Genomic DNA, 27,786 nt, shown 5'->3' with positions numbered 1-27,786 from the left:
GGGAATGCTGGAGAGCTGCTGTTCAATCAAGTCAAAGAACTGTTGGTTGTTATCTGGGTAGGCATCATAGTTGACGTTAATATGAGGGCAGCATTTCAGCTTTGAATGAAAAATCCCCAAGGGTTGCATCCTCACCCTAGTGCACACCCGGGAGTGACCTTTATCACAGTCAGCTGTTTTTGAGATTGCTGTTCAGAGATTAACATCTGGTGATGATCAGAATCAGCTGTGTTATTGCCCTGATCTTGCGTAACTCCAGGATAACTTGTAGCATGGTTTATTCTGAAACGAGGCATTGGCTACTCAAAGCTTGTGGTAGTAGCAATGTTCAAGTAGTCTCTGTCTGTTCTCATTCTATCCATTATGTCTGAGGCAGCAGGGCCAATGCATCATGGTCTGTGCCCACACTTGCATTGAAATCCCCCAGTGCGTAAAGATGTTCTGATTTGGGGATTCTGCTGATAGCTGAGGCAAGCTCCTCATAGAACTGGTCTTTCATTTTTGTAATGGAGCACAGTGTTGGAGCAGAGATGCTCACGAGGTTAACTGGTCTTGTTTGCGTTGTGAGGTGCATGGAATGAACACATTCTAACCATCGCACATAAGGCTACTTAAGATATACCCCCATGGTGCTTGAGGGGGAGGAGATTAGCATGGATAGGGGATTAGCTAACTAACAGAAGATAGAGTTGGGATAAGGGGGGCATTTTCAGGATGGCAACCTGTATCAGGGCCACAGCGATCAGTGCTGGGACCACAATTATTTACAATATAAATGACTTAGATGAGGGAAGTGAATGTACCATCGTCAAGTTTGCGGATGACACAAAAATAGATGGGAAGGCAGGTGGTGAGGGTGACACATAGAATCTACAGAGGGATATGGACAGATTAGGTGAGTGGGCAAAAACTTGACAGATGGAATATAATGTGGGAAAATGTGAGGTTATGCACTTTGGCAGGAAGAATAGAGAAGCTGAATATTATTTAAATGGAGAAAGACTGCAGAAAGCTGCAGCACAGAGAGATTTGGGGGTCCTCCTGCATGAATCCCAAAAAGATAACATACACATTCAGCACGTAATATGGAAGGCAAATGGAATGTTGGCCTTTATTTCAAAGGGAATGGAGTATAAAAATAGGGATGCCTTGCTAAAACTATACAAGGCAATAGTTAGAACACACCTAGAATACTGTGAACAGCTGTGGTCCCCTTTATCTAAGGAAAGATATACTGGCATTGAAGGCAGTCCAGAGAAGGTTGACTAGGTTGATCCTGGGGATGGAGGGATTTTCTTATGAGAAGAGGTTGAGTAGGTTGGGCCTGTACTCATTAGAGTTTAGAGGAATGAGAAGCTACCTTAATAAAAGATATAAGATTCTTAGGGAGCCTGACAGGGTAGGTGCTGAGAGGTTGATTCCCCTTGTATGAGAGTCTAGGGCCAGAGGCCATAATCTCAGAGTAACGGGTCGCCCATTTAACACCGTGATGAGGAGGAATTTCTTCTCCTGAGGGTAGTGAATCTGTGGAATTCTTTACCACAGAGGGCTGTAGAGGCTGTGTCATTAAGAATATTCAAGGCTGAGTTAGGCAGATTTTTAATCATTAAGGGAATCAAGGGTTATGGGGAAAAAGCAGGAAAGTGGAAATGAGGATTATCAGATCAACCATGATCTTATTGAATGGTGGAACAGACTTGATGGGCCGAATGGCCTATTTCTCCTATGTCTTGTAATCTCATGCTCTTATTTGTGAGGGAGTTCTATCATTGAGAGTAGTAAGTTGCTTATGGCAAAGCCTACATCTTGCTCACGCATTTCCTCTGAACTCTTCACTGGCCAGAGACAGACAGAATATGTACATAAATTGTGCCTGTTTCAGCTAAACAAAATAATTGACAAACATTCACTGACTCATTCCTCAAGGCAAGGCCTTGACCCAATCAGGTTAAAATTGTCTGGTTTAAATTACAAACAATGCTTGGCAGTTAACTCAGTCATCATCAGTGGTGCATTCTCCTAGGCAATGCCACTTGCCAACCAATCAGCACTCTCTTCACATGTAGTATACATTGTTGTTTTACCCCTTATATTGGTATTCTTGCGAGTGTACTGACGAATACAAGATGAAAAGCTTAGACGTGTCTCTTTTTTCAGCATTACTCAAGTTCTGTACTACCAAATGACTACTAATAACCCATGATTTCATTTAAGTATTAGGTTATTTGGACTGTAGTTTACCCACAATTCTTATGTTCCAGACAGAGAAGAGAGAGAGAGTGAAACCCTCAATTTCCTTTCCTTTCTATCCCTTCTATCCATAATCAGTGTAATTTTGATGAGGCTGATGGGTGTTCACAAACTTCCATTAGTTTGCAGTCAATTTAAAAGTCACCAGTAGCAGACAATCATGGATTTAAACAAGGAGTATTATCTATTCACTCATTTGAGTAAGTTCACATGGCTGGTGTCAACACTGATTTACTGCAGGGTTCCTTCAAAGTAAAGACTATTCAGCAGCAAAAACAGAAAATGCTGGAAAAACTCAGCAGGCCTAACAGCATCTGTGAAGAGAAAAACAGAGTTAACGTTTCGAGTCCGTATCACTCTTTTTCAGAGCTGTTCAGCAGGTCATGTAGACAGGTCCTGATGACCGTTGTAACCGGAGGTCCAATTTCTTACAGGCAATTTTTCAGCTGTTCGAAACAGGTTGGAGGAGACTTTTAAAAGATTTAAGGCTTCACAGGGCTTGAAAGGCAAGGTAACATGACCTTTTTTTGCTGTGATGTTGCTATTATTCTGCAGACTGCCCATTCTCTCTCTCAGCTTTTGGACAAAAGGATTTCAAAATCAGAGGCTATTGATGCACAATGGAAGGCAAATGATGATAATTCAATTCCAGGTAATTAAAATTAGAAATTACTGTAGTAAATGCTTTATATAAATTCTGGGGGTTACCGTTGACCAGAAACTGAACTGAACTAGCCATATACATACTGTGGCTACAACAGCAGGTCAGAGGCTAGGAATCGTGCGACGAGTAACTCACCTCCTGACTCCCCAAAGCCTGTCCACCAACTACCAGGTACAAGTCAGGAATGTGATGGAATACTCCCCATTTGCCTGGAAGAGTGCAGCCCCACAACACTGAAGAAGCTGGACACTGCCTAGGACAAAGCAGTCTGCTTGATTGGCACCACATCCACAAACATTCACTCCCTCCACTACCGACGCACAATAGCAGCAGGGTGTACCATCTACAAGATGCACTGCAGGACTTCACCAAGGCTTCTTAGACAGCACCTTCCAAACCCACGACCACTACCATCCAGAAGGATAAGAGCAGCAGATAGATGGAAGTTCCCCTCCAAGTCACTCACCACCTTGACTTGGAAATTTGTCGCAGTTCCTTCACTGTCGCTGGGTCAAAATCCTGGAACTCCCTTCCTAACAGCACTGTGGGTACACCTACATCACATGGACTGCTGCAGTTCAAGAAGGCAGCTCACCACCACCTTCTCAAGGGCAACTAGGGATGGACAATAAATGCTGGCCCAGCCAGCGAAGCCCACATCCCGTGAATGAATTTTTAAAAAAAGACACCAAGGAAGTGTCAGGGGACTGGGGAACTGCGAATGTTACACCCTTGTTCAAAAAAAGGTGCAAGGAAAAAGCTGGCAACTACAGGCCAGTCAGTTTGACTTCAGTGGTAGCGAAACTTCTGGAAACTATAGTACAAGCAATAATCACTGAGACAACTGCAAGATAATTAAGGAAAGCCAGCATGGATTCATCAAGGTAAAATCATGCTTAACTAACTTGCTGGAGTTTTTTGAGGAGGTAACAGGGAAGGTTGATAAAGGAAACGCTGTTGATGCAATATAGGCCGTTCGGCCCACCGAATCTGCACCACCAAATCAATGAGATCATGGCTGATCTGACAATCGACTCCTTTCCTGTCTTTTCCCCATAACCCTTGATTCCCTTAATGATTAAAAATCTGTCTATCTCAGCCCTGAATATACTTAACGACCCAGCCTCAACAGCCCTTTGTGGTAAAGAAGTCCACAGATTAACTACCCTCTGAGAGAAGAAATTCCTCCTCATCACTGTCTTAAAATGGGCAACCCCTTAATCTGAGATTGTACCCTCTGGTCCTAGACTCTCTCACAAGTGGAAACAACCTCTCAGTACCTACCCTGTCAAGCCCCCTAAGAATCTTACATTTCATTAAAGTTACCTCTCATTCTTCTAAACTCTAATGAGTATAGGCACAACCTACTCCACCTCTCCTCATAAGAAAATCCCTCCATCCCCAGGATCAACTGAGTGAACCTTCTCTGGACTGCCTCCAATGCCACTATATCTTTCCTTAGATAAAGGGGACCAAAACTGTTCACAGTATTCTAGATGTGGTCTAACTATTGCCTTGTATAGTTTTAGCAAGACATCCCTATTTTTGTACTCTATTCCCTTTGAAATAAAGGCCAACATTCCATTTGTCTTCCCTATTACCTACTGAACGTGTATGTTATCTTTTTGGGATTCATGCTCGAGGACCCCCAAATCTCTCTGTGCTGCAGCTTTCTGCAGTCTTTTTCCATTTAAATAATATTCAGCACCTCTATTCTTCCTGCCAAAGTGCATAACCTCACGTTTTCCCACATTATATTCCATCTGCCATGTTTTTGCCCACTCACTTAACCTTTCTATATCCCTCTGTAGACTCTGTGTCATCCTCACTGCTTGCCTTCCCACCTATTTTTGTGCCATGTGCAAATTTGTCGATGGTATATTCACTTCCCTCATCCAAGTCATTAATATATATTGTAAATAAGCTCTGATCCCTTTGACACTCTACTAGTTACAGGTTGCCATCCTGACAAAGCCCACATTATCCCAACTCTGTCTTCTATTAGTTAGCCAATCCTCTATCCATGCTAATGTTCTACCCCCAATTCCATGGGCTCTTATTAAATAGCCTTAGTGTGGTACCTTATTGAATGTCTTTTGGAAATCCAAATATATTGCACCTACTGGTTCCCCTTTATCTGTCCTGCATGTTACCTCCTCAAAGAATTCTCACAAATTTGTCAGGCATGATTTCCCCTTCATGAAACCATTGCTGAATCTGCTTGATTGTATTATGTAATTCTAAATGCTCTGCTATTACATTATTTATAATAGACTCAAGTTTTCCCAATGATGGATGTTAAGCTAACTGGCCTATAACTACCTGTTTTTTTTCCTCCCTCCCTTTTTGAATAAGGGTGTTAAATTGGCAGTTTTCCAATCCTCTGGGTCTTTTTCAGAATCTAAGGGTTCTGGGAAGTTTACCACCAGTGCATCCACTATCTCTGTAGCTACTTCCTTTAATATCCAAGGATATAACCCATCAGGTCCCAGGGACTTATCAGCCTTTAGCCCCATTAGTTTCCCTAGTATTTTCTCTTGTGATAGTTATTGTATTTATTTCCTCCTTTTCCCCTTGATTATTTAGTATTTTTGGAATGCTATTAGTGTCTTCTACCTTGAAGGCGGAGGCAAAGTATTTCTTCAACTTTTCTGCCATTTCCTGGTTCCCCATTATTACTCCCCCAGCCTCATTCTCTAAGGAGCCTATGTTTACTTTATCCTCTCTTCTATATATTTAAAGAAGCTCTTACTGTCTGTTTTTATATTACTTGCTAGTTTACCCTCAAAGTTTATTTTCTCCCTCCTTTTTTGGTCATCTTTTGTTGGTTTTTAAAACTTTCCCAATCCTCTGGCTTACCACTAATCTTTGTCACACTGTATGTTTTTTTCTTTCAATTTGATACTATCCTTAACTTCCTTGGTTAACCATGGTTGGTTTATCCCCTTCCTCAAATCCTTCCTCACTGGGATATATCTTTGTTGTGAGTCATAAACTATTTTCATAAGCATCTGCCATTGTTTATCAACAATCTTTACTGCTAAAGTCCTTTCCCAGTCCACTCCAGCCAGCTCTGCCCTCATTCCTTTGTAATTACCCTTATTTAAGTTTAGCACAGTTGTTTCCAACCCAAATTTCCACCATGTTATGGTCACTGCTTCCTCAGGGATCTTTTACTCAGATCATTTATTAAACCTGCCTCATTACACATTACCAGGTCCAAAATAGCCTGATCCTTGTTTGGATCCACAACATATTCTAGGAAACTGTCCCAAATCTATTCTATGATTTCTTGCTCATAGCTACCTCTGCCAATTTGAGTTTCCCAATCTACATGAAGATTAAAGTCACCCATGATTAATGTACTGCCTTTTTTACATGCCCTCATTATCTCCTGATTTATTCTCTGTCCTCCAGTATAGCTACTATAAACTACTCCCACCAGTGTCTTCATTCTCTTATTTTTTTTAATTCATTCACGGTATGTGGGCTTCACTGACTGGACCAGCACTAATTGTCCATCCCTAGTTGCCCATGAGAAGGTGGTCGTGAGCTGCCTTCTTGAACCACTGCAGTCCATGTGGTGTAGGTACACCCACAGTGCTGTTAGGAAGGAAGTTCCAAGATTTTGACCCAGTGACAGTGAAGGAACAGGGAGATATTTCCAAATCAGGATGGTGAGTGATTTGGAGGGGAACTTCTAGGTGGTGGTGTTCCCATCTATCTGCTGCCCTTGTTCTTCTAGATGGTAGTGGTCGTGAGTTTGGAAGGTGCTGTCAAAGGACCCTTGGTAAATTTCTGAATTCTTATCTCCACCCATATGGATTCTACAGCTTCTGATCCAAGATCATTTCTTGCTATCATACTTATTCCATCTCGTCCTAACAAAGCTACCGCACCATCCTTTCCTACCTGCCTGTCCTTTTGAAAAGTCACATCCCCCTGTATATTTAGCTCCCAGCTTTGATCTCCTTGTAACCATGTCTCCGTAATGGCTATGAGATCATACCCATTAACCTCTATTTGTGCCGTTAATTCATTTATTTTGTTCCAAATATTACAGGCATTTAAGTAAAGAGCCATTAATTTTACCTTTTTACCATTTTTTTAATCTCCCTTTGACCCTATTTGCTGCTGATTTCTTTTTTAATGTTTGTACACTCTGTCCCTTCCTGTCACAATCTGGGTATCTTTACCTAAATAGCTACCCTATAATGCTGCCATACCCTTTTCCTTTGTAAGCCTTCGTATCCCTTCTCCAGAACCCTCCCCCTTTCTATTTAGTTTAAAACCCTTTGGCTTGTTAGGAGTGTCAAATCTGGGTCAGGTGACAGGCCTTCATTGGTGGAATTCTATATATGGTACAGCTATGCCTCCTTCACGATTGCCTGCATTCACAAATCTACATTCCTGTGTATTACACTTGAGATGCACCGACTGTGATGTGAAGTCACTGAGTTCTGAGTAGTCCTTTAACAGTACTAATGAAGCCATTGGCTTTCAAAGGCTTTCATTGTAAGGAGGCCTTCCTCCTTTCTTTATAAGCGGACTCCTGTTCACTCCTGCAGCAACAAGAAGTCAGAGGGTGACCCCAGAAAGGCCCCCCTCATGTTCGCCTTTCCCCTCACTGCCATTCCACAGCCTCCTTTCCCCATTGCCCACTCTGTGTGTTCATCAACTCCACTTCACCTCACTGCCCACCCCCATTGAAGTGATTGCTAGGCTAGGATTTTATGGCTCCACTGCAGCATGTCTCCCCCTTCTGGTGGATGCAGCGAGCCATTTAAATCTCCATTCAGTTTGGTGGGACCGTAATATCCTGCTGGGTGGGAGGGTCTGTAAACTCCTGGCCCTAATTTCTGTAAGTGGAGGCCTGCATGAGTACCACATCACAGTGGTGTTCTTCGGGATAATGTAGGCAAAGAGCAGGAGCAGACCAACCCTACAGCAGTGAGGTGTCCATCGCAACAAGACGAGCGCAGCACCGATGCAGATGGGTTACGTATATTGCACTCCCCTCGAATTTACCAGCAAACTAAGGTCCGACTTGTGCACGCCACCCCATTTCAAATGGGTTTGAGGCCGATATGTTTTCCTGCTGGCATGACGCAAGATTGGAAGGTGTGACGAGATTTCGGCGAGCAGCTGTTTTAATCAGCATTCATGAGATGTTAATGATGCAAATAACATTCACGCCACTAGTTGGTGGGATAACTGACCCGCCATAAACCCACCATCAGGAGAATTGCAAGCTGTTTTCATGCCGGCGGATTTCCAACTCTTTTTTCTGCCGCTGGATTCTTCGCTCCCGAGCGCCAGGAAACCCACTGTGGGTGGGATGGGAAAATTCCACCCTCGGTTTCAATTGCCCTCCTTTGTTACATGGCAGACCGGGAGGCTGGGAGTTTAATGTCCCTGTGTTTGAGTAAGGCATGACAAGAGCAGTTGTGAAATTCCATAGAAGACTGATGTTTATGCATGTCCATTCAAGGGAGATCCCTGCCAATTATAATCCAGTTTGGAACTTTCTAGAAAGCTTGCCAGGCTTTGAAGTTGCAAAAGTTACGTAACCCCCTCGGCAGCCATCTTAAAGTTCATCATCAAAAAGGTATATACTCGTCTCCATTTGTATGATAATTGACATTTTATTATTTTACTGCACATGTATAATTTGAGCAGAACCTCCAAAGACAAACACTTGAGAGATTAAGGACACACATTTGGAACCTACATATTTCACATGTACCTGTGCAGTTTGAGTGACTCAGTTCTTGCACTTGGGATAAGCATTCAGCAAGAGCCCTTTTTATCCTCTTGTGTGATTTAATAATTAGTTCTCTAAGTCTAAAGAAGGGTGCTTTGATATATTTAAAGTTGATTTAATTTAGATGCATGAAACCTAATTTCTGGAACCCAAATTAACCATTTAAACTGATTTACTTCGGCAAGATATAGCCATCGAGCAAAGGCTCAGACATTGAATTAGCAAATAATGCGAAAGTTTATTGAACATAATCAAAAGAGAACAACAATGCACTTAACAATAGTTGATAACTCTTTAGTTAATTGATATGAATCTGGACCAAACCTCCAAGTTCTTAGTACAATTCGTTTTGGAGCCAGTACCTTTTGTTTAAAGTAGACAAAATTTGAGATTCAAGACACTTGATAAGAGAATAAAGCCACAAGATTCCACAGGTTCTCAACAAACAAAAATAAACTTTACTATACCAGGTTAGAAAGATAAAACAATTTATAATAGCTATCTCATACTCTAACATTCAGGGTAAGTATAAGGTATGTGCAGATTAATCAGCAAACTGTGGTTGAACATACCAAATTGCAAAATAAGTGGCAGATGTGACCAAGACAGATCCCATGGGTTTCTCAGTAACCCACCCAAATATCAAATAAACACTAAGTATACCAATCCTGTTGAAACTCTGTCTCTCTCAGGAGGGATTCCTGTCTTTGCCTTTGAAGATTTTGCCTTGTCAAACGTCGCTCTAACTCGAACTGGCTCAACAATGGTCCACTACATAGGGTTTCAATTTCGTCTCCCAAAACTCGGTTCCCCTGGATTCCTGAGTCTGTACTCTAGCACCAACTCTCAAGCACACCTTCAGCTTTTCAGCCAGGCCAAGGAACACACTACTGCTCCAAAAGGGTACCTTTGCCCTATTGCCTGTAGCACAGAGTCACTTCAGCCGCCTTCTTAGACCTTCAGAGCTTCTCCTGAGTTCTCTTTGATCACCAGGGCTTCTCCCAAGCCCTCACCACTCAAAGTTTGCTAATCACATCCCTTTTTCTGCTTAGAGTCTTTTTCTCTGCTCCCATTCTTCTTAACTGGAACTCCCTGGTCCCCTCTCCCTTTGGGAATTCTCCCTGTCCCCTGTCTGGGATTTGTCTTGACTTTGGCACTCCTTTCCCTGGTCACATGATCTAGCTTTTGTGCTTTTTTTCTTTTTGTGCAGGCACATTGGGCCCATCCTTGGTCCAAAGAACTTCAAAATGCTGGACTGTGCATGCGCAAAACTCCCAAGCCATGCTTGGAGTAGTACTCCCCACCTCCTGATGATGAGGTTATGTCTTTATTTCTTGACAGTTACTAATGAAAGAAAACAAAAGTATACTTTTCAACCAAATGCTACAGACTTCATGCCTTCAAATGGATGGTCAGTTAAGAAGAAGCAGAAAACAACCTTAACCTTCTTGCCCACAGGAATTATGCCTCTGTTGCTGGGCCCAATGCTTCACTACTGATCACATGCTGACAGGAACTCCTTCTGCCCCAGTGATGAAACCAGTTTCCTCCTCAGTGTGTCCCTGAAATGCTCTTTTATACCTAATTCTAGCATCACCCCACCTTAGCCCACAATGGTTGTTGTTAACCAGTTGGTTGATAATGTTGTAAGGGTTAATTTAATTAGATCTGGCCATTTGCACATATTGCCTTAAACATAAGACAATGGATTATTTCAAGATGTATTCTTTATCTTAATACTTCCCAAGTGTCCTATTCATTTGACCAGCACTGGGCCAGTCAAAGTCGGTGTGTTCCGATAGAAGCCAATAATGGATAGTGTAGATTCCTTTCTCATAGCTTCTGTTACAGCATTTTTTAAGTTTCAAACTTTAATCCTGACATAGGAATATTAGCAGGAAATACAGAAATAAGTATAACCTGACTCTTATTAACTATTAATTACCTGTCCTTCAATTACAGGGTAATTGAGGTACTTTTTTCTAATACAATCATCTGCTGCTAGTCAGTGTCTACTTCACAGTACTATATTAAATTAACTTGCTGTAAAAGGTTAGCAACATCATCTTTTCTGATCTCGTTAGTATAAAAAGGTGAATTGACCTAGTTGGTTTGTTGCAGAATACAAGCCTTTGAGATAAAATGCTCAAGTTAAGCAAGCACACTAAATCCTACTAAAGTAAAGTTTAAAATCTAGGCCAGCTTACAGTTCATGTACTCCAGGGCCATCATCTTCCTGTTCCTGCAGACGATACTTTCTCCTCCTGCAATCCGCCCCACAACCCCCTCCTGTATTTTCTCGTAGATTTTCCACAATAACCTTGCACACATGAAAGCAAGAAGTATGAGAACCACAAAACAGTTTGCCTGCTTTCGTGTGCCATTTTGGTTCTTTTGTTGTTATTATTTCTTCTCTTTCCTCTCTTCTGTAGTTCTTTCTCCAGCTGAGATATGAGCCAGTGCACCCATACAATGTGCTGTTTTTAAAAATGGTGTTGATTCAATGCCAACAAAGTGCTTTGATTTTGGAATTATTGCACTATCTATCTGGAATGGAATTCTCTTAAAAAATATTAGAATCTTTTAAGGAGGAAGCATTGAAATTCACCTTTTTAAATAAGTAAAACCGTTGCATAATTTGTTTGCATTTAATTACTGTTCTGGCAAGTTATGCAAGGTGAAGGAAACAAAATGATTTTTCAACTGGCAAAATTAAATCTCGATTGAAAATGCATAATTAAATGGAATGAGCTATCTTTAGAACAATCATTTTTTCTTCATGAAAAAATGCCAACCTCTTAGCTTACATAGTACCATAGCAGTTTCCAACATAATTGGAGGCCATTTGGGTCCATCTTGTCTGTTGCTGGAACAATCCAAAAATAATCCCACCACCTACTTCTCTCTTCACTTCCCCTGTATCTTCATCTACTTCAAGAATTTAGCTAATTTTCCTTAAAAGATGCAATAATTATCTTCAAGTGGAATGAGACTCCGGGGTGACTTATTGTGGGGTTTTCCCCACTTGTCTACTGCAACAGTGGTGGAAGAGGTGCGGAAATCCAAGACAAATTTGGGAATCCCCATATGTTATGCACAGGAACAATACTGGAAAAAGTTTCAAAAGTTGATCAAAAATTCAGTTTTTCTTATCAATGCATAGCTGAATTTCAGCTTAATAAAATTAATATAGGCATAGAAATGGCCAGTGAGATTTACCCAATCAGCAACAGTTCACAGAGGATCTAATGCAACAAGAAGCAGAAAGCTAATGAATGTTTGGAGGTGGAGGTTCGACTAATTGTTACTTTCAAATAAATAAATTGAGTATTGCTGAAAAAGAGACATGCTGTTGAAGCTTTAAGTCTTGCACTCATCAGGACAGATTCGCAGTTGTAAAGGGAACAACAATTTATATGGTATAAAAAGAGTGCTGATTGGTAGAGACATTTCCATGGAGAATGCACCAAGGAATTGTCAACTGCAAAGCTTTTGTTTAAATTCAAACCAGGCAAGTCAGCACTGATTGGTCAAGGCATTGCCATGGGGAATGAATCAGGGAATGGCTGTCTGCCAATTGATAATGCTAAAATAAGACACAGTCCCACGATTGAACAAGCATTTATGCAGGATGAGATTGAAGCAATTGGTAGTAGGGTTACTAATTTACACTGCACTTGGTCTATGATGCGCAAATTTCTTTCATTTTTCGATTTCATCTGTTTGTGCCGCTATGTTGCCTAAATAGATGATCCAACCATAAACAACACCCGCTTGAAACACACCCACACTGTAAATGCACTTAAGTGATTTGGCATCACAATTAATGACACTGCCAAACATGTAAATCTCTCTAACCACATACTGTCTGAAATTAAGGAGTTTGTTCTTGCGCATAGCTTCAATTTTGCTGTGCCTTCATCCCACATCAAATGGAAAGAGGTTCAAATGTCTCTACTCCCAGCTATTCCACCACAAACCAGGATCTACTGAAGATGCTGAATCCTTGAAAGTGTGCCTAATTGATCTAGTGTTCGCATATTGTGTGGTATTGAATGCTTTGGCTGATTTTCACATGCAACAAAAATGTCTGGTAGTTTTGTAAGGCCTCAAGGCCAACCCAGACATATCTGTAAACCCGACAAAGAAACTTGTATAGTCATCCTTAACATGTGTAACGATATCAACAGCTTGCATGCCATTCTTAAGGGCGAGTCCAAATTCTTATCCATTAGATCTGCCACTCAGCATGACCGGACAGCCCTGCTCAAAAACAAGTTACAAAAACACTTGTTGGACTTATGTAAGAGTAACAAGCTGCCGGGTGGTATATGTGATAGGATTCATCCTCATGGGTCACTGTATCTGCGTATGTATGGACTGCGCAAAACACACAAAAGTGATGTCCCTTTAAGCCCTATCTTATCTATGACTGATTCCGCACAACATGAATTATCCAAATGGTTGCGTGAATTGCTCGTTCTGAGCAAATTTTCCACATATACGGTGAAGGATTCCTTCACCTTTGTGAAGACCATACAAGACTTGCATATCGATAGCAAGGCCGTGTCCATGTGCTTGTTCAATAATGTTAGCCTATTCACTGATGTACCGCTCAACGATGTCATGGACATGTGCACCGTGCCACCACATCATGGCAATGTAGATGTGCTGCCATTGTCTGAATCTGTATTCATTGAACTTATGGGCCAGAATTTTTCGCACGGCAAGTGATCTTGCACCCAACACGATCGAGAGTAAAATGACACATGATGACATTGCATCTTGAAGTCGTCCCGCACTCACGCATTATTTCAGTCGGCGGGCGCAGTGGTCAGCAGCATGCCTGCCGATAATTAAGCAGTCTGTTCAGGCCCTCAATCAATTAATTGAGTACAATCAATTTTTCGCTGCCTGTCCAACTGTTCAGCATCCAAGCAGCCTTTGCATTTTTGGTGAAACCTCATCCACGACCAGTGATTAAAGAAACAATAAAAACTTTTTGCGCTCCTATTTAACATGTCTCTGCATGTGACAGAGTCATATGAGGGGACGTTTTCATTATTTTTCATTTCTTTATTTTGAGTGCTGAAAATCTTCAGCTCCCTGAGGCAGCTCTGTGCCTCAGGGAGCTTTTACTGCGCGCACCCACGAAGTTCAGCACTTGTGATCCTCCTGACCCCACCCCGCTGCAGCGTGTATTTGGCTAATTGGCCAGCCAACGTGAAATAGCAGTCGGGGCCCGATCCCTGGCAGCGGTTGGCTTCCCGACAGCTCCTGGTTCTGCCCACCGCACCCAAATGACGAGGGCAAAATTCTGCCCATAAACTCGTGGAGTTGAATTCTGTTTTAATGACATCATTTATGCCCAAATAAATGGTGTTGCCATGGGATCCCCTCTAGGCTCAGGTCTGGGAAACATTTTTGTCGGTTTCCATGAGAAATGCGTCTTTGATGGAATGGCACCAAACCACCTGCATATTTTGGATACATAGGTGATACATTTGCTATATTTGAATTCACAGCTGTATTTAAGAATTACCTTACAGACCTTAATGGGCTCCACCCTGTGCTCAAATTTACCTTTTGAAATGGAGCAGTCAAACGAACTCCCTTTCCTCGACATGCTAGTTGAGAAATCTGCCAATGGATTCTCTTGCCAACCTTCACTGGTCAATATTGGGATTCCTACAGATCCACGTTCTATAAGATTGACCTTATTGGCAATCTTGTAAATAGGGCCTGAACCATTTGCTCACTGTGCAAGCTTGCTGCTGAAATAGGGTGCATTAAAGCCATCCTGCAGGATAATGGCTACCCTGATCAGACCATTGCTCACTGTGTATCGTACAAACTTGTGCATGGGCCTAAGTCCGCAACCTTTGGTCTGGAAAACTGCCCAGTCTATCTCAGGTTGCCCAGGGTAAGGTGTCCCAAAAATTTGACAGATGAAGCTAGCCATTTTGCGCTGCTACTATGCAGTAGCAACACAAGTAGTATTCTCCACTGACAGGATGCTGCAGTCAAGCCAAAACGATGTTCTGCTTACCACACAAATGAGTAATGTGGTATAGGAATTTCAGTGCCAGTGTGACGCTAAGTATGTCGGCCATACATCCCAATGACTGGCGGCGGATCATATCAAGCAGCACATCCCTTCAGCGTTTTGCAACAGGCAAAGCATAGACCGTAATCAACCAGCCTGTGCTTGCAACACTCAAAACACCGTGTCCAACATGTGATTCTGCAATTGGACAGCACTTGCTATACAATCAAAGAATAAAGAAAAGTACAGCATAGGAACAGACCCTTCAGCCCGCCAAGCCTGCGCCAATCATATTGTCTGTCAAACTAAAACATTTTGCACTTCCGGGGTTCATATCCCTCTATTCCCATCCTATTCACGTCTTTGTCAAGCTGCCTCTTAAACACCGCTATGGTACCTGCTTCCACCTCCTCTGGCAGCAAATTCCAGATACTCACTATCCTCTGCGTAAAAAACTTGCCCCGCACATCCTCTAAAGTTTTCTCCTCTCATCTTAAATCTATGTCCCCTAGTAATTGACTCTTACACCCTGGGGAAAAAGCTTCTGACTATCTACTCTGTCCATGCCACTCATAATTTTGTAATCTTCTATCAAGTCGCCCCTCAATCTCCGTAGCTCTAGTGAGAACAATCCGAGTTTCTCCAACCTCTCCTTATAGCTAATAACCTCCAGACCAGGCAACATCCTGGTAAACCTCCTCTGCACCCTCTCCAATGCCTCCATATCCTTCAGGTAATGTGGCGACCAGAATTGCACACAATATTCCAAGTGTGGCCTAACAAAGGTTCCATACAGCTGCAGCATGACTTCCCAGCTTTTATACTCAATACCCTTGCCAATGAAGGCAAGCATGCCATATACCTTCCTGACTACCTTATCCACCTGCGTTGCCACTTTCAGTGATCTGCGGACCTATACACCCAGATACCTCTTCCCATCGATGCACTTAAGGGTTCTGCCATTTACTGTATAATTCCTATTACCTCGCATTTGTCTGGATTAAACTCCATCTGCCATTTCTCTGCCCAAGTCTCCAACCGATCTATATCCCGTTGTATCCTTTGACAGTCCTCTTCACTATCTGCAACTCCTCCAATCTTAGTGTCATCTGCAAACTTACTAATTAGCCCAGTTACATTTTCCTCCAAATCATTTATGTATACTACAAACAGCAAAGGTCCCAGCACTGATCCCTGTGGAACTCCACTAGTCACAGCTCCCCATTCAGAAAAGCACCCTTTCACTGCTACCCTCTGTCTTCTATGACCAAGCCAGTTCTGTATCCATCTTGCCAGCTCACCTCTGATCCTGTGCAACTTCACTTTCTGTATCAGTCTGCCATGAGGGACCTTGTCGAAGGCCTTACTTAACTCCATGTAGATAACATCCACTGTCCTTAATAATCCTTATTATGCTAAGAATTACACTGGCAACCAATTTAAGGTTATCAGTTGGGTTCGTAGTGTAGCTCACGCATGCTAGAAGCTACATATATTCTCACACATGGCCCTTTCCTTTGCGCACAGAAAGAGCATGCCCACCCATTGCGCTTTTTTTCAACAAAACAAAAGCTTGGGAGCAGCCATTCCCTGGTTCCCCATGGTATTGCCTTGACCAATCAGAGTCTACCTGCCTGATTTGAATTTTAAATAAAAGCTTGGCAGTTAATTGTTCCCTAGTGAATTCTGCATCACGACGCCTCCACCAATGAGAGTCCACTTACCAACCAATCAGCACACTCTTCTCATGATGCTCCCTTTACAGTTGGTATGCTTGCAAATCTGTCCTGATGAGTGCAAAATGAAAAACTTTGACAGCATCTCTCTTTTTTTTCAGCAATACTCAAGTTCTCTACGACCATAGAAACTAGAAGCATGAGTAGGCTATTGGGCCCTTTGAGCCTGCTTCACCATTCAGAGTGAAGAAATCTTTCCTCATCTCAGTCCTAAATGGCCTGCCCTATATCCTGAGACTGTGGCCCTGGTTCTAGACTCCCCAAACATGGGAAACATCCCCCCTGCATCTAGACTGTCTAGCCCTGTTAGAATGTTATACGTTTCAATCAGATCCCCTCTCATTCTTCTTAATTCTAGTGAATACAGGCCAGTCAAACCAATCTCTTCTCGTATGACAGTCCGGCTATCCCTGGCATCAGCCTCGTGAAACATCACAGCACTCCCTCTATGGCGAGTATATCCTTCCTTAGGTAGGGAGACAGAAACTCTATGCAGTACTCCAGGTGTGGTCTCACTAAGACCTTGTATAACTACAGTAAGACATCCCTACTTCTGAACTCAAATCCTCTTGCAATGAAGGGCAACAGAACATTTGCCTTCCTAATTGCTTACTGTATCTGCCTATTTACTTTCATTGATTGGTATACAAGGGCATCCAGATCCCTTTGTACATCCACATTTCCCAATATATCACCATGCCTCTGTTTTTCACACCGAAGCTTATAACATCACATTTATCCATGTTATACTGCACCTGCAATGTGTTTGCCCCCACACACAACTTGTCTAAATCGCCCTGAAGCCTCCTTGTATCCTCCTCACAACTCACGACCCCACCCAGTTTTGTGTCATCAGCAAACTTGGAAATATTGCATTTGATTCCCTCATCCAAATCATTTATATATATCGTGAATAGCTGAGGCCTAAGTGCTGATCCCTGTCGTACACTACTAGTCACCGCCTGCCACCTGGAAAAAGACCCATTTATTCCTACACTGTTTTCAGTCTGTCAACCAATTCTCCATCCATGCCAGTATATTATCCCAAACCCATGTGCTTTAATTTTGCCCACTAGCCTCTTATGTGGGACCTTATCAAAAGCCTTCTTGAAATCCAAATACATCACATCCATTGGTTCTCCCTTATCTATTCTACTAGTTACTGCCTCAAAAAACTCCAGTACACTAGTTAAGCATGATTTCCCTTTCATAAACCCATGCTGACTTTGTCTAATCCCGTTAATGCTTTCCAAGTGTTCTGTTACCACAACAAAAACAGAATTATCTGGAAAAACTCAGCAGGTCTGGCAGCATCGGCAGAGAAGAAAAGATTTGACGTTTTGAGTCCTCATGACCCTTCAACAGAACTGATTTTTCTTTACAAGGAGAGGGAAATATAAGCTGGTCTAAGGTTGGGGGGGGGGGTGGTGGGAGGAGGGGTGGGGGTGGGAGAAGTGGAGGGGGGGTGTTGTTGTAGGGACAAGCAAGCAGTGATAGGAGCAGATCATCAAAAGATGTCACAGACAAAAGAACAAAAGAACACAGAGGTGTTGAAGTTGGTGATATTATCTAAACAGGGGATGGGGGAGCATAAAAGATTTTAAAATAATGGAAATAGGTGGGAAAAGAAAAATCTATATAAATTATTGGAAAAAAAACGAAAGGAAGGGGGAAGAAACAGAAAGGGGGTGAGGATGGAGGAGGGAGCTCAAGACCTAAAGTTGTTGAATTCAATATTCAGTCCGGAAGGCTGTAAAGTGCCCAGTCGGAAGATGAGGTGCTGTTCCTCCAGTCTGTTTTTTTTCCAATAATTTATATATTTCCATTATTTTTAAATCTTTTGTGCTCCCCCACCCCCACTAGAGCTTTACCTTGAGTGCCCTACCATCCATTCTTAATTAGCACATTCATTTAGATAATATCACCAACTTCAACACCTCTGTGTTCTTTTGTCTGTGACATCTTTTGATGATCTGCTCCTATCACTGCTTGCTTGTCCCTACAACAACACCCCCCCTCCACTTCTCTCTCTCTCTCTCTCTCTTCACCCCCCCCCCCCCCCCCCCCCCCCCCCCCCCCACCCCCAACCTTAAAGCAGCTTATATTGCTCTCTCCTTGTAAAGAAAAATCAGTTCTGTTGAAGGGTCATGAGGACTCGAAACGTCAACTCTTTCCTTCTCTGCCGATGCTGCCAGACCTGCTGAGTTTTTCCAGGTAATTCTGTTTTTGTTTTGGATTTCCAGCATCCGCAGTTTTTTGTTTTCATTTTTGTTCTGTTACTACGTATTTTATAATAGACTCTAGCATTTTCCCCACTGCTCATGTTAGGCTAACTGGTCTGTAATTCTCTTTTTTTTTTTTCTCTTCCTCCTTTTTAAATGGGGTTGCATTTGCCACCTTCCAATCTGTAGGAACTGCTCCAGAGTCTATAGAATTTTGGAAAATGACCACCAATGCATCCAATATTTCCAGGGCCACTTTCTTTAGTACTCCGGAATGTAAATTATCAGGACCTGGGGATTTTTCAGCCTTTAACTCCATTAATTTCTTTAGCACCATTTTTTTACTAATACTGATTTACTTCAATTCCTCCCTCTCACTAGACCCTTGGTTCCCTAATATTTCTGGGAAATTATTTGTGTCCTCTTAGTGAAGACAGAACCAAAATATGTGTTCAATTCTTCTGCCATTTCTTTGTTCTCCATTATAATTTCCCTGTTTCTGTCTGTAAGTGATCTACATTTGTCTTTGCTTATTTTTTTCTCTTCACATTTTTATAGAAGCTTTTACAGTCAGTTTTTATGTTCCCTGCAAATTTACTCGCATATTCCATCTTCCCCTTCTTGATCAATTTCTTTATCCACTTTAGCTGAATTCTGAACTGTTCCCAATCCTCAGGCTTACTGTTTTTTCTGGCAATTTTATATGTCTCCTCTTTGTTTCCTGCCGCCTTTCCTGTTTATTTTTGCGCCAGACAAGAATGAATAATTGTTGTAATTCAGGCACACGTTTCTTAAATATTAGCCATTGCCTATCTGCTGTCAACCCTTTTAGTAAGGTTCCCCAATCCATAACTGCCAACTCGCACCTCATACCCTCATAGTTCCCTTGGTTTAGATTCAGGCCCCTAGTTTTGGATTCAACTTCTTCACTCTCCACTTTAATGAACAATTCTATCATTTTATGGTTGCTCTTCCCCAAGGGACCCCGCACAACGTGGTTGTTAATTAATCCTTTCTCATTGCACAATACCTAGTCTAGATAGTCTGCTCTGTAGTTGGTTCCTCAACCAACATATTGGCCTAAAAATCCATCACGTAAAAAACCAACACTCCAGGAAATCCTCCTCCACAGCATTATTGCTAGTTTGGTTTGACTAATCTATATGTAGATTAAAGTCACCCCATGGTTACAGTTTTGCACTTATTGCATGCGTCTCTAATTTTCTGCTTAATGCCTTCCATTACATCTCCTTTACTGTTTGGGGGCCTATAGACAACCCCCATCAGTCCCTTGGTGATTCTTATCTCCACCCAAACAGATTCCACATCCATGATTTTCTGACCCAATATCCTTCCTTGCTATTGCATTGATTTTGTCCTCTACTAACACCTCATTTCCCTATTTGTCTACCCTTCCTAAATATTGAATACCCCTGGATGTTCAGTTCCCATCTTGGTCACCCTGCAGCCATGTTTCCTTAATTGCAACTATATTATAACTGTTTATATCTCCTTGTGCTATTAATTTATCTAACTTATTGAAAATGTTCTGCACATTAGGATACAATGCCTTTAGACTTGTCTTTTTAACCTTGTTAGTTATCTTAGCTTTATTTTGCACCATGACCCCATTTGTTTTTCGCCCTTGTTTTTTCTGCCTTCCACTATTGCTTCTTACTTTTCTGTCATTCGTTTCTATCCTTGTTTCCCTCTCCTCTGTCTCTCTGCTTAGGTTCCCATCCCTATGCCATTCTAGTTTAAACCCTCCCTGACCCCACTAGCAAACACCGCCCCTCCCCCCACTCCCCACCGAGGACCCTCGATCTGCCATCCTGCGCAGATGCAACCCGTCCTGTTTGTACTGGTCCCAATGTCCCAGGAATCTGAATCCCTTCCCCCTACACCATTTCTTCAGCCACGTATTCATCCGACATATCCTGTTATTTCTACTCTCACTAGCATGTGGCACTGGCCGTAATCCTGAGATTACTACCTTTGTGGTCCTACTTTTTAAGTTCTAACTCCCTACATTCAGCTTGTAGGACCTCATCTCTTTTTTTACCTATGTCGTTGGTAGCAATATGTACCATGACCACTGGCTGTTCACCCTCCCCCTTCAGACTGCCCTGCAGCCTCTCTGAGACATCCTTGACCCTAGCACCAGGGAGGCAATATACCATACTGGAGTCTCTTTTACAGCTGCAGAAACACCTATCTGTTCCCCTTATCTATAGGAATCCCCTATCACTATAGTCCTGCCACTCTTCTCCCTCCCCTCTTGTGCAGCAGAGCCACCTGTGGTGCCATGGACCTGGCTCCTGTTGCTTTCCCCTAAGGAGTCATCAGCCCCCAACAGGATCCAAAATGGTATATCTGTTAGCGAGGGGGACTCCTGCACTACCTGGCTTCCTCTACTCTGCCTGGTGGTCACCCATCCCCTTTCTGCCTGTTCAGTCTTTACCTGCGGTGTGACCACCTCACTGAATGTGCTGTCCACGACAATCTCAGCATTGCAGATGCTGTACAGTGAATCCACCCACATCTCCAGCTCCAAAATGCAGTTAGCCAGTAGCTGCAGCTGGACACACTTCCTGCACACATGGTCAAGAGTCACTGGAAGTGTCCATGACTTCCCACATAGCACAGGAGGACAGGTGCAAGCTCTGCTGTCATGACTTCCCTTTAGATTAAGTTCATTAGTTACTCCCTTTAAATAATACTAATTACACTAGAGGCCTTATTCCACTCCAAACACTACTACTACAGTCCAAAGTCCTCATCTTATTTTGTTTAAGTTAATGGACTGCAGCAGTTTAATTAGTAGAAAAAGTAGAAGGACTCATCTGACCCTACTTACCAATCAGCTGCCTCCCCTGCACCACGTCACTTTTTGAATCGTGATGTCACTTCGAACTCCACCGCCTGAAGGTCCTGAGGGTACGCCCCTCCTCTCTGGTCTTGGCCTCTGGTTTTCATGCCCTTTTATACCACTCTCGTTGGCCTCTCCTTTCCAGTCTAAAACTCACCTTTTTCCAACCCGAACAGCAACTTTTAGTTAATTGCTAAATTAAAGAAAGACTAGGCTTTAGATAGAATTTAACCCTTAATTTGATCCTTAAACTCCCTCAATCACCAATCTCCAACTGAAGGTCTCTACTGCAGCCAAACACAGCACCCCCATGCAGATCAAATGGCTATATAAATAAATTGGTAATTTTATCAACTTATCAAGCTTATCAAGCCTAAAAAAAGTAATTTGTAATTAGTTAGCTAGAAAATAGAATTTTCCACCTTTGCTTTGTACTTTGGTATATTGATGGAATCTAATTGCTAGCTTGCTGGATTTCTCTTGTGTCTATATCTTTGTATGAGTGACGTAAAGAAAGGAATTTAAAGCTTGCACATGTCATCACCTTACACATCCACAGAACATTGCAAGGCATTTCACAGCAATGAGCTACCTTTTGAAGCCTAGACACAGTTGTAATATAGGCAAACATAGTGGTCAATCTGTGCATGGCCAGACCCCAAAAACAACAATGAAATAATTGACCAGCAAATTTATTTGTGAATTTTGTTGAAGGATAAATGTTGTCCTGGACAACAGGAAAATTGGCCTACTCTTCTTTGAATAGCATCATGGGAATTTTTACGCTGACCTTAATCAGTAAAAAATACTGTTAGATGTGATTCTGCGATTGGGCAGCACTTGCTCAACAATTCTGAATACGCTAATAGCTACACTAACAACCAATTTAAGATGATCAGTCAAGTTCATAATGTAGCTCATTTATGGCTGTCAGAGGCAAAATACATTCGTACACAGAGACCAGTTCTCTGCAAACAAAAGGAATATATTCAAGCCTTCTGCCTTTTTTAATTACCCGAGAACTTGGGGAGCCCATAGTTCCCCATTGCTTTCTCCATGGCAACATCTCAGACAATCAGAGTCAACTTGCCAACCAGTCAGCACCCTTTTTTCCTGTAGTATAAATTGTTGCGATTGTTTGAAATTTGGTATTTTTGCGTTTGACCTGATGAGTGCAAGACAAAAAGCTTTGGCAACATGTCTCTCCAGCAATAATCAAGTTCTGTACTAAAAAGCTTGATGTGAAAGTGAAAGAAATAAAGTCGGGGTACAACTGTAGTACTGTAAAATCTACTGCTGGCTGACTGAAATGCACTTCATCTGTTTCTTTCGCATCTTTTAAAAACTACTAGCATGTATTTGTAGATGAACTTGCATTGACGAGACAGTTGCATCCTTAATTCGACTTGATATGTTTTTCTTCTGTCTTGCTGTTCAAGTTACTTTTAGTAGAAAAACAAAACCACTTTGTGAATACTGCTTTATCCTGCAGTTGTTTTTTAACCAAGCACCTTCCAGTTTTTAAGCCACATGTAGAAGCAAAAGCTAAAACATTTATTTATCCTGTACTTGCCATGAGTATTTTGATAGCATCTTTATTTTGCATACTTTTTCCTGAATAAAAGAGATGCATACAATTTGGGAACACAGCAATGTCAACATTTATATATAATTAAGAATGAAGTGTAAACCATGGCCTAAATATCAGGTCAGTTTGAAGTATCCTAACTCAGGAAGGTGGAAAGAACATTAAATCTTATTACCAACTGAAGTCTACAGAAATAGCATTTAGTTGGCATCTATATAGTGCATTTTACATTAGGTTAATTGATAAATCTCCCATGTAAAAAAGGGATTTTTGTTCAAAGTAAGAAGAAAAATCTAATATTTTCAATGTAAACCTAGAGGCTTTCATTTTTATTTGCACACATACCATAGGCTTCTGAGTGAAGGGGTCATTGACTTGGGAATGAAAAGACTGTTATATAAGGCCACAAAGTTTAAGGGAGAGACTACTTTTTAACATAACTGCTGGTACAATTTTAACAAGGGCAGTAGGAATTGATTTGCACGCAATTGATTTCCCAAGAATGTGCCAATTTGTTTATTTATTACATTGCAGTTTAATAACATACACCATAGTTGAATACCAGTATTTTTATAGGGTGTCATTGATTTACAAAATCATATTGAGGAAGACAAATTTACAGTTATATCATGTAAAATTTTGCTTAGAAAAGAGTGGTTGTTACCTTAAAAAAGTTAATTGGAAGAACTGATAGGCCTCAACATTTCAGGCAGTATACTCTGCCCATTGTACGGAAGAATGAATGGAATAGGTAAAAGTAGGTATATATAGTGGGGGGTGGGAATATGAGTAGGATCTTACTGCTGATCGGTCAGGCTATAGTGTTTGTAATTGGTCAGTACATATTAATATTCTTACTGCTGATTGGTGACTGTAGGATGGGTGATAATGTGTTTCTTGAGTACGGGTAGCCAGGTGTCACTGATGAGAAGGCCGCTGTCGGGGGGGTCAGTTTGGTGTTGGTAGATCTCCATAGCCTCACTGACTTGTCCTTAATGTCAGTACGTAGTGTATAATGTTAGTCCTGGACCATTGGAATTGGTGGTCATTAAGTTGAGCATGTTTGACAATAGCTGACTTGTCCCATTCACTGTGTTTGAAGTATGTTTGATTTTCCTTTAGACTAGTGTGTGGACTGCAGCCTATTTCCCCAATATAGACAAGTCTGCAATCACACGGTATGCTTTAAATTCCTGGTTTATTAGAAGATGGTTTCTTGGCTTTGTGGATATGACAAATGGAGTGGAGATCCTGAGATGACTTGTGTCAGACTGCACTTACATGAGGGTCACTGCTGGCAAGGGATGTGAATCCACACTTCTCCCAGTCAAAGGGCTAACTAGCTGTAGAAGTATAACGGGCTCTGGAAGCTCACCACTAATTACAGTGAGGCCTGAGGCCAAATTTCTGTGCAGCCTTGGGGCTCTGCTCAACATGCACTGGAAACGCACCATTAATTTATCACCCAAAACTGATCATAATAAATATGTGGTCCTTTGTCTTATGTTTAAATCTGCTTTGTAAAAATATTTTGACTGAATTGAAACAGTACAAACACTTCTAGTTTTGAATGTTGAATGTTTTGAGAAAGGACAAATTATTTGAGATATTGTCTGTACAAGTTGTTTCTGTTTCAAAGTCCTCCACCATTGTGGGTGGCTTACCAGTGTATTTCTTAAAAATAATAACTTTGTCCAGCTGAGGGGAATGGCCTGAATGGTGACTTTTCCATGGTCATCCTCATTAATACTGGAAAATTAGACAGCAGATGAAATAATTTTGTCTAAATTGAACTTGGACATGTTTACTTTGAGCTTCTCTCATTTCCTCATTCCCTAGCACCCCTAATGATATGCTCTACTTTTTCTGATGGCATTAGAACTGGTACTTAAGCAACAATTTATAAGTAATTTTAATTCAAATCTCAAACGTAAGCATAAAACTCCTTGAATTACTTGGCCATTGTGTAACCTGTATCTATAAATTGATATAATGAAAAAGATATGTATGTGCGTACTAATGAATGGCACATCATATCTCCGAGGTAATTTATCAACTTTCCACTGTTAGTAGAGAGCCTCGCCTGTCAATAGAATGTACATGCAACTGAATTTCTCATTAAGGCTCTGTGCAAGCAGCATAAAGACAGAAAATCATCTTTGGTGCTGCACTATTTTCTGTACACTTAATCATAGACAAATTAATTCTCCTTAGGTTTTCCCCAGCTGAGTGGCTCAGATACAAATTTATTCCAGTAGTTTTTTTTAAAAAGACTGAAATCCATTGGAATGTACACAGAAGCTATTACATCAACAGAAAATACATTAAGCAGCACAGGAGGTAAAATGTCTATTGTGTATGATTTAGCTTAGCACTTATTTTTGAACTAGGAAAAAAGAAACTTGAAAAAAAACTAGGAAAAGCTAGGCTTTTTACCCTAGGTGCTGATTTACAGCTTGGAAGAGCAATTAAATCCTGATTCATTGACTTCACCCAGCACAGTTCACTCACCAAATTCCACTTCTATTGCCTTGATGCTTTTTACTTAAATATTGGACTTGTGGACTTAATGACACAGCCCTATCATAGCAGCAAAGTTCTACATTACATGTTTTAGTGGTCATGTCCCTTCTAATGCAGTTATGCAAGTTAGCGCAACAACACAGGAAATCCACTATCATATAATAAGCTGCCTATTGTACATGGATATGCCCATCTCATGTACATCTTTTTGGGTGCCACCTTGCTTTCTTTACTGCCATGACCAGTGATGGCATATTCTACTCATATCTTTAAATATGGATTGCATTAAATATATATATTTTTGGAACTGTCTTTTATTTAAAAATGGACAACAGCTAGGTGACTAAGACGGCTGTCTAGCCTCAGGTGTCTTGTGCAATTTCTGCACAGACAAAATGCTTCTGGGAAGTTCTCAAATGCAAATGGTTTCCTCAGGTACAAAGGGACCATCCTTAACCATTCAATGGAAGAGACCTAGCAAACAATGGCTGCCAGACATGTAGGCTGTGAGGGTGGAATATCCAATAAGATCTTCCTGTGAGCTAATCATAGCTGGTATGTTGATGGGTTATCAATCATTTCACCATTGTGTATCAATCACTTTGTCCACATAATGGAATGAAGCCAATGGAAGGCATTGAAACTAGCCATGATGTGACTGAAACAGGGTGCAGATAACAAATCTATTATCCCAAGAGCCAAAGAGAACCTAGGCAGTCTTCAAGAACACCCGCTGCAGAATACAGCTGTGGAAGAAGGCTGTAACACCTATTACCTTTTTAACCCTGAAGACTGCTACACCTTAAAAGTCTCTCAGCCTGATTACTATTCTAAGTCTACCTGTAAAGAAACTTGATCTCCTGGTAAGAAAAACTACAAGTGACTAACATCCACCTGCTGAATATTTTTTTTGAGGGAGTCCTGCAATAATCTTGATAGAACTCCAGCTATTGAACCCACCTAAACTACCCTTTTAGAGTGAAAGTACTGCCTTCAATGAGCCCGCAACAACTGTTCTTCCTACAACAAGCCAAACAAGAACTATGAACTATTCTTTTGTTTGCAACCTGTAAAATTGCACTATTCTCTTGAACTGTATCTTTTCTCATGTGTGTGCATGAGTGAGGTAGCGTTTAGACTTTCAGGTAAGTAGGAAATCCTCTTTATTTAAACCCATGAAAGTTTGTAGCTATTATTAAAATTAACCGTACATACTCCAGGGCCTAAGAAACACACACACCTTCCTTTTCAAAACAACACTCTGGGCAGAAAATTTAGTTCGGTGGGCAGGCATGCGCCCGACCCACTCAAAAGTGAAATGACATGCGTTGACGTCTGCCAAGCGTGCTGACATCAACACGCAGTTGCGTGATAGTTCGGTCAGTGGGCACGCGCCAGAGTCAGCAGCAGGCCTGTCGACAAATAAAAGGCCTGTTAAGGCCATTAAATAATCAATTAATGTAAATTTTTCACTGCCCGTCCAACCTAACGGTTGGCGGGCAGGCAAAAAGGCCAAGCGGCCTTTGCGTTTTCTTGCAAACCTCATTCATGGGTGGCATGGGGTTTCCAAAAGCAAATAAAAATAAAATAAAGTTTTAAAATTTAATTAATAACATGTCCCTGCTCATGAGACAGAGTCTCATGAGGGGATGTTTTTTATGACATTTTTTTTTAAAAATCGCTTCATCTCCCTGAGGCAGCTCTGTGCCTCAGGGAGCTTATGATGCACACGCTCGTGCGCATGCACGAAGTTCGCACTTGGCCCACTCGTCCTCTCGTCCCCCACACACCCCCTGCACAGGCAGCACTGACATGAATGCTCAGGTCTGCCAGCATGAAATCGCGATCCGGTCCTGATCGCGGGCTGCAGTCAGCTCCCCGCCTGCCCCCGCCGAACACACCCACCAAGGGTAAAATTCTGCCCACTGATTATGGTTAGTAAGAGAAAGGGTACAAGGATTTCAGTTCTCTTCCGACCCTGTCTGTAACACAACTGAAATGTGGTTTATTATTAGAACTAAGATTTGTAACATGATAAAGATTAAAAATTTGCACCATGTACAGGAAGCCAATTAAACTTGTTTGCAGAATAATATTTTCTTTACAATGTCTCCAACCATGCTT

At 41.6% G+C, this 27,786-nt stretch overlaps 1 protein-coding gene across 9 annotated transcripts in view; it reads left to right on the top strand.

The window, feature by feature from the left end:
• Nucleotides 1–27,786, top strand: part of ica1 (islet cell autoantigen 1) — a 224,915-nt gene that overhangs the window by 52,680 nt on the left and 144,449 nt on the right. Inside the window, exon 7 of one of the 9 annotated variants that reach the window (XR_005942538.1) lies at nucleotides 2,806–2,902. The exons of the other annotated variants lie outside the window; for them this stretch is intronic. The gene's annotated coding sequence lies outside the window, so the exon portion shown is untranslated. The remainder of the gene's footprint in view (nucleotides 1–2,805; nucleotides 2,903–27,786) is intronic. 9 annotated transcript variants of the gene reach the window in all.

Source organism: Carcharodon carcharias, chromosome 3 (genome assembly GCF_017639515.1).
Source record: "Carcharodon carcharias isolate sCarCar2 chromosome 3, sCarCar2.pri, whole genome shotgun sequence".
Classification (NCBI taxonomy): Eukaryota; Metazoa; Chordata; class Chondrichthyes; order Lamniformes; family Lamnidae; genus Carcharodon; species Carcharodon carcharias.
Note: the sequence above shows the minus strand (reverse complement) of the source record. Positions and strands in the feature narration are given on the sequence as shown.